The sequence below is a fragment of the Cotesia typhae genome, unplaced genomic scaffold (assembly GCF_013202065.1).
Source record: "Cotesia typhae breed Kobodo isofemale line unplaced genomic scaffold, CoteBio_Ctyphae contig_83, whole genome shotgun sequence".
NCBI classification, from domain to species: Eukaryota; Metazoa; Arthropoda; class Insecta; order Hymenoptera; family Braconidae; genus Cotesia; species Cotesia typhae.
The window spans coordinates 43,818-61,514 of record NW_027423769.1 but is presented as its reverse complement, the minus strand read 5'-3'; the positions used below and the strand labels follow the sequence as shown (position 1 = coordinate 61,514).

At 28.9% G+C, this 17,697-nt stretch overlaps 1 protein-coding gene and 1 long non-coding RNA gene across 2 annotated transcripts in view; one reads left to right on the top strand and one right to left on the bottom strand.

The window, feature by feature from the left end:
* Nucleotides 1–17,697, top strand: part of Kug (FAT atypical cadherin kugelei) — a 98,576-nt gene that overhangs the window by 53,467 nt on the left and 27,412 nt on the right.
* LOC141533335 (uncharacterized) lies at nt 8,914–10,569 on the bottom strand. Its single transcript, XR_012480244.1, has 3 exons — nt 10,557–10,569; nt 9,497–10,460; nt 8,914–9,124 (listed from the first exon to the last, which is right to left on the bottom strand). It is a non-coding gene; the product is annotated as an uncharacterized LOC141533335 (long non-coding RNA).

Below are 17,697 nucleotides of genomic sequence, written 5' to 3'. Positions count from 1 at the left end.
TTCAAAAGTCTGTGTAATGAAAACGTAAAATTGATCGTAAAATCAATTTCCATACTCATCACAGCAAGGAAATTGGACCATACCAATCGTCGGACAATAATTAACCATTTTGCGTACCTATGCATATTATTATATTATTCTCCCTCTGTATATATATCTACAACACTATATATACTATAATAATTTATATTCTTTATATGTACACTTATACTTTTATTAAACGATTTTGAATATCCTCTATATATATATATATATATAGAGTATCTAAAAAGTCATTTAATCAACCAGAAAATAATATTTTAGAAAAAAAAGTTTACGGTAATTATTTAAAAGGGGTTGAATTTGTTTTAAGAGTAAGGAAGTAAGGAGAAAAGAAAAATGAAAATAAAAAGATATCCTAGGCAAAATAAGCACCAGCAGCACCACTGTGTAGATACAGGTAAGGCAAGGCAAGGCAAAGAGACAAAGCAAAGCAAACCAAAGCAATATACATATATAAACTGGTATACGCTATCTAGTATATATCTAGTATTACGATGAGCTAAAGAAGCAAGCAGACGGTGCTTTTAAGTTGCCCGTAATTTTACGAATAAAGTTATACAGTTATATATTATATCTTTAGGTCGCTGCTGCAAACTTTCTTATAACTTATGACCCGGACGTGCCTCTTTACTATATTTGTATACATTGTATACATATATATTTTCAGCACCATTAATAATTAATCATTAATCATTAATCTTTAATATATTTGGAATAAATTTAATTAATTAAAAAAAAAAGAAAAAAAATTAATTATGTGTATGATGAGACTGATTTTGGTTTTGATTTTACGTTTGCATGATAACAACAATCAAAGTACCGATCGTTAAGCCGAAACGGTTGGAACTTTGCTAGATTGGATTTATTGCTTGGATGAATGGATGAATGGATGACTGGTGGTGTGAGCAGAGACCCCATAATTTTAAGGAAATATCAAGCCAGCATAAACTATGAAGCTAAAGGCAAGACTTGCCGATCTGACTAGAGTTATAATATAAGGGGGAAAGGATAAGAATAAAAAGTTAAGAGATTAAAAATGAGAGCCCAGAGCGCCTCTCTTATCACCAAATCGATCGTTCTATCTAAACTCATTGGTAATCATTCATGATGGCGAACAAGTAAAACGTTTATATTCCAGATTTATCGTATAATTTTATGGTAAATTGTGATTAGAGGTAATTTCCAATTTTTTTTTTTTAACTTCTCTATTAATATAAATTACTCCTGTAGACTATTATAACTTAATTTTCATGTTCCTTAATGTAATATCATTTTTTTTTTAGCACGTAACAGCAATGTCTTCTATTTTTACCGTTCAATTTTTTTTTATTCCTAAATTTTAATTTATAAAATATATATTTACATTGTAAAAAAAATTGTCATTTGTGGAACAAGTACTTGAAATCAATATTTAACATATATATAATTTTTTTATTATCGATAATCAATATTTTTATTTGTCATAGTAAATTTGAAATAAATATAAATAACTCGTAAGAGTAATCGATATAAAATGCAACATAACAAAAAAAAAAGACATTTTATTCGAACGTGCAGTATTTATATATATGTTGTTTAATTTTTTTGGTATGCGCGACTGTGAGAAGGATAGAAAATGATAGCTTTCCGGTAAATGGCGAGACTGTGGGGTAAAAAAAAATCTGTGTGTGTTTTTGACGATAATAATGGAAGAAGTAAAAAGAAGGAGGATAATCAGACAAAGATGTGAAGAGATGCAGAGAAGCGAAAATTTAATTTGAATTATTACTTGGCGCGATACGTATACGGATACCGAGTGGCTAAACTTTATTTCTATATTCTACCTTACATGCACGTATACATACACACATAAAATAACATTTAGATGTGTGAATGAGTTTAAGGGAGCAGTTAAGGAATACGAGCAAGAAACCGATTACCATGGAGATGTGATCACGTGAATTATTATTTATACCTATAAGAAAATATACGTATATCTATACTCGTAATATCAAGTATGTTCCTCTGTTATTTCCACAGTATCATTTTATAAACATATAGTATGTAAAAATAACCCAGACAGACAGTGGTTGATCTAAAGGTTGGTAGTTTTGGAAGTCATAAGTGAAAAGAAAAAATAAAAAAACATTATCATGACATTTTTTTAATTAAAAATTATTACGTAGCGTTGATACAAAACAATAATAAAATGATAATGTGGATACTGGGTGAGAATAGAGGAACAAATTTTCCATTAATAGTTAATGATACCAATGATACGATGGATTAATGATTGACGTGGCCGTAATTATAAATCAAAATTATGTACGATAGAGATTAGTAGAGACTGTCATTGGAAATTAGATTATTCAGGTACTCTCCTGATACATCATGTTGATTTATTATCATCATCATCATCATCATCATCATCATCATCATCATCATCATCATCATCATCATTGTCTACTACCAGTATGTTAAAATAATTTTTATAGGCTTTACTATTATTAATTTTATTAATTATTAAACATCGTAAATAGGGATGTATAAATATTTAAATTATAATTTCTTTAAAAGAAGAATTTAAAGGAAATAATTGATAGTAAATAGGGTTTTTAGTGCATAAAATAAGTACAAAAAATAAAACACAACAAGTGCATTGAGAAAACGGTCAATGATATACGATTGAATAAACTGGTCGCATTGAAAGCATTCTCAACTTGTTGATCATCTAAAATTCCATTCAATGAATCTTAACATAATAATAATAATAATAATAATAATAATAATAATAATAATAATAATAATAATATATGTATACACTACATGGTGTTTCAAATTCATCGATTTGTTTTATCTATCTAGCTAGCTCCTGTTATAAATCACTATGTATATATACATCATATATACTAAAGTTAACTTTATACTGAGGACACACACAAATATATAATAATACACATATAAGATCTTATAGAGAGACTATTAAATTGTCATTGGAGAATAGGAAAGTGTAGAGAATACATATAGATAGATAGATAGATAGATGGCATTAATTAATCCTGAGGTTTGTGAATAGGAAGATTACTTTACAATTAAGTTAAGTCAATAATACATGAATATACACTGTAATTACAAAGTGACCTACACTTAATCATCTGTATACATGTATGTACGGTGTATAAATCTTTAATTTGTTACTTATATTCATAAATTCATAATAAACTTGGTTATTACTACACTTTATGAGAATTGTTTGTATTCACTAACTATTATAATTATAATTAGATACATTTTCAATAAACATTATTGATTTTTTTTTTTTTTTATTTGAAATTTTTCTGAACAGTTAAAAGTGTTAATCATAAAACAGATTGACTAATAAATATAATTATAATATAAATACCCATGTGATATTAAATAAAATTTAATCCGTATTTATTTAAATCAATAAACGATTGAATATATTTTATAGCAAATTAAGAATTTGTATTTATATCATAAATAAAAGGAGAATGGTGCAATGGAAGTAATACTTCCCCCTTATACGTACATACATACTTTATCGTACAGGATAAATCAGACATACGATTTTTCGTGCAAGCTGCAACGGGAATCGATTTCTCGTCTTACGGGTACTGCCCTTTCGATCCTTTTCCTTTACCCTTTCTCTGCCTATATCCATTTACTTTATTTCTTTTTGTTATTTTTACCTCTCTCTCTCTCTCTCTCTCTCTCTCTCTCTCTCTCTCTCTCTCTCTCTCTCTCTCTCTCTCTCTCTCTCTCTCTCTCTCTCTCTCTCTCTCTCTCTCTCTCTCTCTCTCTCTCTCTCTCTCTCTTTCTTTAACCTTATATTCCTCGATATATAATATTCCAACCACGCGAATACTATTTCATATATATATATATATATATATATATATATATATATATATATATATATATATATATATGGTACTATAGTACACGTGTAATATGCCTCAATACAACCCAATACTAATTCGATACGAGGAACAACTATTATCGTGTACGAAATAACACATTTTCCGTTGCGATAACATTTTTCAATGGAATAAAAAATTTTTTTTTAAATAATTTCAAGTATTCCACGCTATTATAATTGATAATAGAGATTCTGTCTGTTTGACAATCAGGAAACGCATTATTCGGAAAATAATAACAATAGCTAATGAATAATTTATTTTAAAAAATATTTCATTAATTCGAGAATTTTTTTTATTTAATTGTTCAACAGTAATGCGGATAGACATTCTTCACTTTTACTTTCAATAATAAAAAATGAATCTCTCTGGGAAATTGTAAAAATCTAAACTGTTCAGTATAAATAAATAGTCTGTTATATTTATTTATTTTTATCTACTGTGTACAACTTGTCCCTCGTGATCATGATAATTTTTTTATTCCTATTTACTTTCCTCTTGACAACTTCTATTCTATACTGTCCAATGTACACTCGATTACTGAGCACAAAAATCCACCCGTAGAATTCTCAATTTAAAATTTCATTGGCCAGACATTCTTTATTACCAAATACGACTCAATAAAACTAATTGAAATTAAAAATTTAATTTATTGTCTACTAAAAAAATTTACAATATTTATCTGAAATATAATTTATAAATTATTCTAGATTCTAGATTGATGTTATTTTAATACAAGCTACCTCAATTAATAATCCAGAATCGATTGTATATGCGTATTACTTAAAAATTACTTAAAAGTTGAGACACGTACCCCATTGAGTAGAGCTGAAGCGGAACCAGAGAAAATCTTATATAAAGTGTACGATTAATGATGACTTTGCAAAATTTTCTGAATAATTTAATCGATAATGTATAATAGCCTAGCTCCAATAAATTTAATAAAAATATTGTTGAGGTATACAAAGATACGAAAATAGGTTAAAGTTATTATAAAAAAGCTCTTACCCTTATAACATCATAAATTTATATTATATATTAAAATAAGAGAAGGTTACGCTCGTGAGTTACATGAGCATAACGTTCAGTTAAATCGCCTGTCAATTATTAAAAAACCTCAGCCGACACCTGAAAAAAAGGAAAAAAATAAAAAAAAAACATATATATATTTATATTATCCATGTAAGCTGTCTCATTTCTTATTGATTGTTTAAGAATAAATGACTGATTCTTACAGCATTTGAAGAACAAAAAAAAAAGAAAAAATACTTGATTAGTTGATAGTTGTGTATATTTTTCTTTTGCAAGTACCGCAGCAAATCTACCATCGCGACATTCACTTGCTCGACGTTAGTGTCAATCTTACGGCTAATTTATCCGACACGCGAGTTTACTCTCTAAGGAATAAAACTATAACAAGGACCCAACAGAAAAGCCTCTAGGATATATTTATCTATAGATAAAATTATTATTTCGTTTTTCATGCTTTTATTTATTTTTCTTCAATTTAGCTTTTTCATTTAATGTTGTGTCTTTTCTTTTCTTGAGTGGAAAATGGAGGCCGTTAGAGAAAAGAAAAACACGGTACGTGAGTTTTTTTTTTTTTTTTTTTTAATATATAACAGTGCAAAAAAGATAAATCAATATAAATGGGAAAAAAAAAAAAAAAATAAATAAATAAATAAATAATAATAATGTTTATTTTATTTCATTTTATTAGACATATTGTTCCTAGGTTTTAGAGTTTTAATACCACGGTCGGATAAACGGTTAGTCTGTCCTGTTTTACGGACTGTGACGCGGCAATTTAGGCATTTGACCTGTAGGTCCCCGGGGTTCAGCTATTTAACCTCAATGCAATGTCTCTCTCTGACAATCTCTAAGCAGGGCCCACGGGCAACAACAGTATAGATATACACATATAAATACAGTACACTTATAGAACACTTTTACTCTACTACATGCTCCAGGGCGGTTTCACTACGCCCACACGTTACTCCTTTAACATTCCTACGTCTTTTTGTAAATATACCACAATACAAAGTATATATTAAATTTATTTTATATATACAAATACAAATAACCAGTCTAGCATCCTTATATACCTACTATATTACGATATACCATGGAACCTTATAAATTATACCGGATTCTCTGTCTCCGATTTCACTTTAAGAGCAGCTTACATTTTCATCTTATATTAAACTCGTATTAAAATATCATATATTATAATTATATTATCAACAAATTACACATTATTTTTTATAAAAATTAATTTTTATTATAATTTTTACAAATTTTATAAAATATATATATATATATATATATATATATATATATATATATATATATATATATATATATATATATATATATATATATATATATATATATTAATAGCTATTTAAATTGTTACTCAGGCATTTTTTTATGCGCACCACATTGAATAATGCATAAACCAATAATTCAGACGATATCCAAAGAAATTAAATATTAATAAAAGTTGGATAATAAGCAATTTTAATTAAGTATTTTTTCATTCCCTATCTCAGTATTTCATTCGTTCACTTGCTTACTTTTTTCTTATTCTTTCTCTCTACTTTCCTATCCTTCTTTTGACTTATTCAAATATAAGCATCACTTTCTACCACATTACGTCTCCCTATCCGGGGCATACGGTCTCAGACAAATACATCATTTACAATTTTAAATCCCTATCCTATCCGGCCAATTTCAGAATTTATCGATCGATACTTGGGAAAAATAAAGACAATTTTATTTATATCAAAATTATTTATTAAAGAATTTTTTAATAAAAAAAATTTCAATAAAATACCCACATTGCTTGACAACTTATAACAATTTAACAGGCTCTAGCAACTACAACGACTAACAAACAAACAAACACCTTCTCACGTTTAACGTTTAAACTATTTGTTAATTATATAGTCCAGCCGCATAAACAAGGATAGAATGCGCCGTTATTGTAAGCGCCCAGATAATCGCGATTATCCTGTCAACCGTACAGGTTGCTGCACAATAAAAATTCATTTACTTATTTATTTATATATTTAAATAGTTATTTCTCTGTAATACTTTTAATTTTTTTTTTTTTTTATCAATTATGAATCAATTTATATTATTTATTAATAGTTTATGCGAGAAAACATATCTATATAAACACCAATCTATCATTATTATCATCATTTTTTACCTCCTGCATTCTCAATTACTCTCTAATTACACGTGTAAATAATAATTACAGCAAACCGACAATTGCTACTTGTGTTTATCAAGAGTATAGATAATTAAAGATGGTATTTTAGCTTTCTCATCGTTAATCAAACTTCTCGATGAAAAAATAAATATATCCAAATTGGTATTCCACATCCTATATATATAGTACCAATTATGCGGATACTGCAATTATACTTTTCTATTACCCAGAGATGTTGACCTTAATTTTTTATTATTAATTAAATAAATTTGTTGATGTGCCAAGTTAAGTAAATAAAAGAGTACACTGTTATTTTTGTAGAGTACCTATGAGTGTTTCTGTAAATATGAAATTCTTGACACAAATGGTGAAAAATACTACGTACGTTATATATACAGTATAGTCAGTATAGACGGAAAATGAAATGTCGTGAATATGACAATGATAAAAACTCACGAGCCAAAAAATGAATGAAAATTTTAATTTCTACATATACAAATAATATTTTTCTTTTTTAACATAAATTTATTCTATAGAGATGCAAACATTTTGAAGAAAAAAAAAATCCTGAGCTGTTACTATTTATTATTATCATTATTAACATTATTGATATTAAGAATTGTATTATTGCGTGGGAATGATGAGATTTATGTCCCAGTGACCAGGTGTACTTTTAAAAATAGCAATTGCAAGCATAGTTGGTGTTATGTTGTTATGTGTCTTGAATCTTGAATCCAAGTTGGTTGGAGAATAGCAGTAACAGCAGCAGCAACAGCAACAGCAGTTGAGTAGTGGTATAATACGGTACGGGTCTCTTGTGATTGTACGTAGGTGTTTGTACCGGGGTTAATTACCCGCAGCGTTACTCGTTACTGTCTCGATGCAGCATGAGTAATGGATCCCGTGCGTTTCATCGTCCAACCGGAAGATCGCTTGGGACTTAAAATCCTTTTCCCAATAAACTAACGACTCATATATATATATATATATACTAAAACTTTTTCATCTTTATCTATTTTTGTAATTTTATATTTATTACATATATATACCCTAATATATTCTAATTTGTATATGCCTATATACTTTCAAAGTACGTCACTAGATAACTTTAGAGAATGAATCGTCGATAAGTGACGAACGTTAATCCATTAGCCCAACGGTCCAATCTATCATCTTCTGGTCCTTACTTGTATAATATAGATCAACACCTAAACTCTTAGCTAGTGTTATTATATACATTAGTGGAAAAAATTAAGGGATCAAAAAAATACTTAAAATTTTATTAGGTATAAATACTAAAAAAATATCATAATAGCAAAAGAAATAAGTACACTACTGTGGCACAGCATCACTGAGTGCATTGAATAGAAAAAAGTATAAAAAAAGAAGCAGATTTATCCGGACTATCTCTGCTCTGGGCGGATGGTCCAATGAACACGACGTAATGTCCAATGTGTACGAAGCGCGTTATGAATCTCAAACCGTGTGGAAAATCGCTTGCATGCTTTTTTCTATTTTATTTTTTAACCGTGTCAAATGTAGTCACGCATTCAGTGAGTCAGAACATGTTGAGTCCGGATTTGGTACTCACCAAATAGAAAATGATGATAAAAAAAAAAAAAAAAAAAAACAACAATAGTAATTACAATTGCCGCTAGTAGCTGGATGTATACATATGCACATGTGTTTATATAGGTATTAAGAACATTAAGGGGGATAGCCACTGTGACGCTGGAAAAAATAGGCAATTTTCGGGAATTTTTTTTACTAGGATAATAAAGGAATTTGGGGATCGGGTTTTTTTTGTTTTATAAAGTATATGTTGAGGATAATTCTCCTAAATTTTTATTCAAAAATATTTTGTTATCACAAAGTTATAAACATTTTTGTAGAGCACCAAAAAAATTTCCCCCTCCATTGCCGGTACTGTAACTCAAAAACGGATTATCTGAAACAAAAAAACCAAACGGCATTTTAATCTATAGGAATGTCGCTATCGTCGCACGTAGGGGATTTTGAAAATTTTGATTTGAGAAAAAATGGCGCCATATTGAAAATTTTTTCGTCTTTTTCCTCATTTTTTGGACTCAAACAGCCTTAAAAATCTTAAAAATTAAAATTTTCAAAATCCCCTACGTGCGACGATAGCCACTAAGTAGACGAATACGGGGAAACAAAAAAATTGAGAATCGGTTCATATTTACGAAAATTACAGTACCGGAAAGTTTGAAAAAAGTCGTTTTGAGAAAAACGCGAGTAAAGTTTTAAGAAGATTCTCGCAACTTTAAAATCTAGTCTTTCACAAAATATTCATACTCACATCAAACTATCAAGTCCTGGGCCATATGAGGGTTCTTCCTCCTTATCTTTAGTATTGACCTTGACTTTTTTTATTTTTTTACTGGCCGTTTCCATGCGGCTTTCAGCAGTTTTAACCCGAGTAGCGTCGCGCTCAGCGCAGTATGAGTAGAGTGTTGGTCCTACTTTAACATCGAGATTCTCTAATATCTTCAGAGTTGCTAGAGCCCCATCATTGAATGTTATTGTTGAAATATATAAAGCTATTTCAACAATAAGGGAATAAGAAGAATTTGTTTTTGGGGCGAGCTGCCACACTAATGCATTGAAGCTTTCATTATTATTTTGTGTAAACCCACCGACACATCGTTCCAATAACTCTGGATTCGATAGATCTTCATAAATCGGTATTAAAGCTTCCGCAATATCTGCAGGAAGTGGTGGTTTTTCAACTAATGAGTCCAAAGTATTTGTTGCCACAGCTTTTGAAATTGACACCACGAATTTGCACCTTCAGGACAAAGAAAATGCTGCGGATCTTCGGGTGATGAAAACTTGTGATAAAATGTTTGCCAAATAGCATTATACATCTCATCAACATCATTAGAATGACGTCTGATTGCTAAACCATAATACTTTGTAAATTCATTAATTGCTTTGTCCGTTAATCGACCTTTCCCACCTAAACTTTTCTGTGTATTTTCTTCTTTTCCTGTTTTTGTCTTCTTGTTAGTTCGTTGCTTCTTCAAAGCCCTTAGTCGACTGCCCATTCGTTTTTGCACGTGATTAATACATTCCTTTTTTTTTTATCTTCACCATGTCCCCATACGGTTTAGCATCACAAATATTTTTATACGTTTTAGTGTCACCATCACCTATATAGTTTACATACTTAACGTTATGTAATAACTCTGATCGCATAAACATCTCTTTTATTCCATCTACCTCCATTTGTCCAGAAGAATTTTCATGGTTTATTGGACAGTCTAGAGCATGGTCTTGCATAAATTGATCGTATTCAGCTGTTCCTTTTTTGAGCTCATTAGCGCACACATCTTACAATAACTGGATTTCATACTTACATCTACGATTTTGCCAGTGAAGTAACCAATTAGAGAAGATATACCAAATGAAGATTTAAACCCTCTTTTCTTCCAACTACCGTCACCGGAGACAGAAATTCCAGGAATGTCATTGGATTTTAAATGCTTGCAGGTTTCTTGGATTTCTTCTTTAGCAGCTTTTTCAACACTAAATCACAACAGTTTCTAGCTGCATTTCTGATTTGTGTGACCAGACGATCGTAAAAGCTATGGAACATTGGTCGTGGTAAATCCATGAAAGCACAAAATCTTTCAGCTCCAGATAACCCAATACCAATTATCCGCATTGCAAAGATGAAACGGCGATTAATTTCATACGCATTCTTGATGAGTGGACATGAATTTATCAAAACTGGATCACATTTTTGCAATTCACAACTAGTTTAAAACCTAATCCTCGAATACTTGTCTCAGTAAAGTTTACATCACCACCACACTTTTTACACGATACACAGCCACTTAGTAAATTAAATATCGAAAAAAATTTATAATTTTGTAGCTAATACTCGAATCAATTGTACAATCAGATTTTTGTGATAATTTCCTCTTGGAAGCACTATCACGTCGTTGAGAGCCAGTATTTTTTCAGTTTCATATCTGTTGAGCGGTCGATTAAATTTTTTCCTGTCGTTTGGCAGTTTTCTTTCGTTTTTAATAACTTTACTTTGTTTACGATCCATTATTTAACAAATTTTTTTGTTAAATAAACAAAAAAAAGATCAGAAGATTTAAAAAAATAAGTAAGTAAACAATAACGAGTACACTAAGAAACTCAATAAATTAAAGAACGAGTGTGTATTCATACAAAACAACTAAACTATGAGGTACAGTATCTCAACAATAAGAAAAAATATACGTTAAAAGTCAAATAATTGTAACGGTTGACAATCGTGAGGGAAAACAATCGCCAACCCGTACGAATCAAAGACGGAGCGAGCAGGCGACGTTTTCGTCGAAGCGCCGCGCGTAAAACGGTCAATCGACGCGCTCTTATAAAAATGACTATAACTCGAAAACTATTCGGAATTTTTCTATAAAATTTGAAATACATAATTTTGAATATATAAACTTCAGTTTAATGAAAAAAAAAAAAAAATTTTTTTTCCGAAATTTTACAGTGGCTATCCCCCTTAAAAAACAAAATAAAGTACTACAGAAGTTTTAAACTACTATACAATGAAAATGAAAAAATGATAAAAATCGAAATAATTAAAATTTGAAAGAAAATAAAATGCTGATAGTAATAAAACATGATAGTGTGTGTAATAAAATTTAATAAACATGTGAAAAAGACTGGAAAATTATTTAGGATGTGATTCAGGAAATAATAACAATGTCGTAAATATTGTCATGTGTATATAGATAGATGTACAGTGTTAAACCATCGCCATTTCTCGTTTCTCGTATGGTAAGAGTCGTAAAGCTAACGAGCAAATTCCGGGGATTACGATCTTCTCCAACGGACAATCCGGTAGATAATCTTACGTATATATATATATATATATCATACGATGGCATACAATAGTATGAATACTGAAATTTATTTTTTCCGTAATCTTTAAAAGTATAAATGAACACGGATAAAATTGCACCTGGATACACTGATATGCCGTTATTTTGGTTATTTTTTATTTTTGTTTTTGTTTTTTCTTTGCAGCATATATTGAATTCTCGAATGTGAATCGCAGATTAAGTCAAGAGGCTTCTTATTCTATATACATCCACGTTGGATCGCAAGTTATATATTTACTTACATACACTAGAGAATAGAGAGGAGTAGAGAAGTTACTCTTGAAGTAATAGAGCTGGGAGTGAACGAGTGAACGGTCGAAAATACTATTTCCATGGAAATAAGTTAAAATTCTCTCCTTGTCACCTCCATTACCCTTATGCCTTATACCTTATCTCTTATCTCTACCACCTTTTTCTCTCTCTCTCTGTGTGTGTGTGTGTGTGTGTGTGTGTTTACATATAAACTTTACTATTATCATGTTTATAAAATCTAACGAATATATATGCATTGAACTTTAAAAACAAGCTTACAATTTGCAAATAAAGTTTAAAAATTATATAAATAAATTGTACACACATCAATATTATATTGATTCATTACAACAAGTAATTCGCTTACAACAGATTGTGAGATTGTAATAATTTGAATACATAGTTTATACAAACTATAAAGTTTATAAACGTCTTTACTAAATCTGTAAACGAGCAAAGTTTATCTCTCTTGCTCTATAAATTGGGGACTCTATACTCGAAGACACAGTAGGATAGAATTGAACGGTAGTTTCAAGGTGTATAACTTAACTTTGTAAAATAGTATGTCTATTAGTAAACTTGCTGCATCCCTTTTCATTTGTCGCTAAATACATCTAGTCTGGTTGGTGCTAGTATTCCTGATACTGTTTATGTTACCCGACCAAGTACCGAGTACTGCATTATTATTATTATTATTATTATTATTATTATTATTATTATTATTATTATTATTTCTGTTTGTCCCAGTTTCGTAGCCAAAGATACACGTTTTAAAACAAACTACTTTGAATCTTGTATCTTTATGTCTATAAGTATATTTTCATATTTATCATAGTACCATCATTAAAAAGAATGATAAAATAAAAAATGTACAAAAAATAAGATAAAGTTTATTTCTATGAAAGTTTTGGCTTTATGTCTTTCCGGGTATTCAGACGGATAAGAATATTTTTGACTAAGGACTTTCATCTGAGGGTCCAAAAAATAATAATTATAATAATACAGTACCAGTAAAATGAAAATAAATATTATACAGTTTACTTACTATATTAGTTGACCTGATAATTAATTACTCGAGGAAAAATTTTAATAACAATTAAAAAAAAAAATATAAAAATTTATAATATTTTTAATTAAGTGACAATTTAATTAATACTCTGTGAATTGTACTGGATGAGTTGTTTTGAATTCCGTTTATATTTGAAAAAGCACACTTTTATTCTGAATATAAAGGTCATTAAGCGAGCAAAGTAATTATTTTAATAATATTTTTATTCCAACAGCAATAAAACGACGGATTAAAAAAATCAACTTTGTGTACATGAAGGATTAAACTTTTTATCTTTTTTTTTAACACTGGACTTATTTAAAACAAAAAACAATAATCTGATAAAGTGAATTAAATTTTTCTCAAGCACTGTTGTGCTTATGGGTATTTGAGATAATAAAAAACATTAAACACGGTACGATGTGAAAATTTAGGAAAAATTTGTGGTATGGTTGCTAACTCTGTACCAAAAAAAATAAAAATAATAATAACAACAACAACAATAATGATGATGATGATGACGATGAAAAAGAAGATGTAGACTTAACGATAAGAAAGAAATAGCCTGAGGTTGATCGGCATTTCCCTGGTGACTACTAGAGGCACGCGGTTTAAGACCACTATTACGCATCGCCCATGTGCCATCGAAACCACCAAAGAGACCATCTAATTTCATTAAAAAGCTTTGATGCCGTTATACCTCGAGCTTATTTGCGGTTACTTGTACTTACAGTAAACTCATGCCAAACAAATTTTTGTTATTCTCTTTAGATCACTTTTTTTAAAAATCACTTTTATCCATTTTTAAGAGTGGCTTTATAACAAACAGCTTTAATTTTTCAGCTGTATAACCTTTTCCGTTTACCGGATAGAGATAAAAAAAATTAAAAAAACTTGTTTGAAAAATAATTAATTAATTAATTTTTTTTTTTTTTTTTTTCTGAAGCAAAGGAATCGTAGAATTATTATTATTATTATTATTATTATTATTATTATTATTATTATTATTATTATTATTACGTGGGGTACATGTAACATACAACATTTGATTGATACATAGTTTGACGGATATCTTCGGTATATATATATATATATATATATATATATATATATATATATATATATATATATATATATATATATATATATATATTATAATCGTACAAAAAGAAATACTATTGAAAGATGTCCATACTGTAAATAGTACTGCTCTGTAAGCTATCCTTTTTAAATAAAAATTAAAAAATAATTTTATATAGATGATATATTGGTGGATATATATTCGTGTGGATAAACGGTATGGGGTATAAGCTTAAAAATAGCGTGCAGAAAAGTAGCACGCAAACGAGACACTTACATGATATGATGTAAATGGCTATAGAGAAGTAGAGCCTTATATTTAATGAACAACAGACGTTAATTTTAGGGCTGTTGTAAGAAGAGTGTGTGTGCTGAGATTAAAACTAATTCATTCACCCAGGGTGTGGTCTTGATGTTTTTATGCGAATTCGTCACGCTACAAACTCTCCTGGTTTACCAGGAGCTGTGTTTTTACTATTTTAAATTCAGCTTATAATATCCATTTACACCATCGCGATGCTCACCGTCGACTCTATTCATTTTATATATGGAAATTAATCTCACCAGTAAAAAAAAATAAAATGAATGATGAATAACCATAGGAGAAAAATTATTAAAATTATAAAAAAATTTTTAATTTAAACCACATCAAGAAATTAATCCCTAAAAATCGTTTTCATTATTTTTAGCAATATATTTAGAAAAGGCTACCCACAGTGAACCAGAGCAAATAACTTTTTACACTCATAAAATCTCTATCCCGATCAGCAGCCTCAAAAGTTACCCCCAAACAATTGGCTATTTCGTAAATTAATGATACGAGAACCTTTATCGGCTTTTTCAATCTTTATCTTTGTTTTATTTTCAACATTTATTTATTGACTTTTCATCAGATATAAGTAAAATCCGTAATAAAATATATCTAGTGTTGAATGCGTAGTGAATTAACTAATTGCCGAAAAAAATTCAGTGTAAGCGATCTGCCATCTATAGTAATAATAATAATAATAATAATAATAATAATAATAATAATAATAATAATGTTATTTAATCTATATATCTATAAATTCTATATTATTTTCAAGCAGTAAGAGCACAACGAGTGCCAGATGCTCCACCAACATATCGGAATAATTTGAATCGTATATATATATATATATATATATAGTAAATTGATTGCTTTCCCAAAATCCCTCGATGCTAATATTTTAATATTTTTCATAGACACTACTACATACGATTAATACCAAATAATGTATACGGCTTATTATATAAATAAATATATATATTTTTTTTTTTATATTTTCGGTTGATTAATTCCTTCGCCATATTTATCGGGTTTCTATTTAACAACAAACAATAACTCATGACTCTGCATTATTATTACAATAATTATAATAGACCAGGAGGCTTAATTAGAGTAGACGAGCTGAGAATAATACCCATTTTACTATAACTATAACTACCCACGCACATATGGTGACTCTCTTATTATTATTATTACAAGCTTATTTGCTAAAACCGCGCCCTGTGTACTTTTAGCTCTGCATTAATGCTTTTGGCACGCTCTCCCTATATTCATCTATTCATCTACTTTTTTTTTTTTTTTTTTTTTTTTTCAACTAATATTTCATCTGTTTGAAATAAAACTTAAGTTAGTCACGTATTGTCGATTTGTCTGTTAATCGCTTGATTTATAGCCTTTATTTTGATTGGACACTCTTATGATGAGCAAAATTAGATTATTGTACTGTATGTATAAATTTTTTTTTTTTTTTTATTCTGTAGCCTATATTGTATATAACATGGTACGCCAATCCAACAGTGTCCAATAATATTTACTCAACGCACAAAGAATAAACTTTTATACCCATAACACGTATTACAGCAGTACAGGTGATGATATAAAATTGAACCTACAACTTATGTCTAACGCTCTGTTCCGGACTATATCTCCAGTTAAAATGCTCCACCGAATCCCATATTAAACAAACTTTTTTATTATTTTAACAAACAAAATTAAAGCTAATAAATCACAAATGATTGTCAAACTAAATATTATTAACGTACACGTCGTTGTAATGCTATTAATCTAAATTTAATCAGTATATAACTACAACTTTAATAATCAGATAAGAGAGACTATTATTATTAAAAAAAAAAAATTAATCTTAAGATTCAAAATACAATAGAATTTATATTTGGTGAAAAATCATTAGTGTGTTATGTGTTCATTTTTCTCCGCTGGTGACACTCTTTGTGTGATATTAAATCGCGGTGTGGTGTGAATGTATACCACTGTATATATTCAGACATGTTAGAGAATAGTTATTCATAAAACATTTCACGTTTACTATTGTACACGTTTGATATGCAAATATATATGTATGTAGTTGATGTACATGTTATTTTATGAAAATAGCTGACAATATATCATTACTCTAATTATTTTATGTCCTTTAGTTTTAACTTGGCTCAATATCAAATAGTATTATTAAGAAATTTATTTATTTTTTAATCAATAATAAAAAGAAAAAAGCGTATGGTTTTCTTAAGCCTTTAAAAAACTCGGCCTGAAAAAATTAAAAAGCTTGAAAAGCCTTAAAAAAAAAAAGCCAACTCAGGGGGCCTGATATATGAAGCCTGAGAGGCTGCACTGAGTGGCTCGATAGTTAGAGGTACTAGTCAGGGGTGGAAATCTCGTCACAGATCAGATACGAAACCAGAGAACGAGAAGACAAGAGTACACGACCAAGGCGGATCCGAAAGACCCTTATAGCATTCCCATAACTTAAAACCTTTCTCTATCATTTACCCTCTCATCTCAAACTCTCAAACTTCAAAATCCTCTATTATATCTATTCTCCATATATATATATATATATATATATATATATATATGTTATATATTTATTTGTTTTAAATCTCTTATATCCTCTGTAAATCTTATTTAATACTATTCGTTATTAATCATAACCACCCACTCATATATACATCATTTAAATAATATAATAATCATAATCAACTAATTAAATATTTGTATACTGGTCAAATAGTTTTGTAAATAAATAAAAATAAAAATTAAAGTATAACTACAGATTATATATAGAGAATAAAAGAGAAAGAGAGAAAACTTTTGACCGGCGACCACTATTTATCTATTTATCGGGTAGTTCGATTTACTGTAAAATAATTTATCGAGTATTGGATTTAAAGTTAGTCATTATT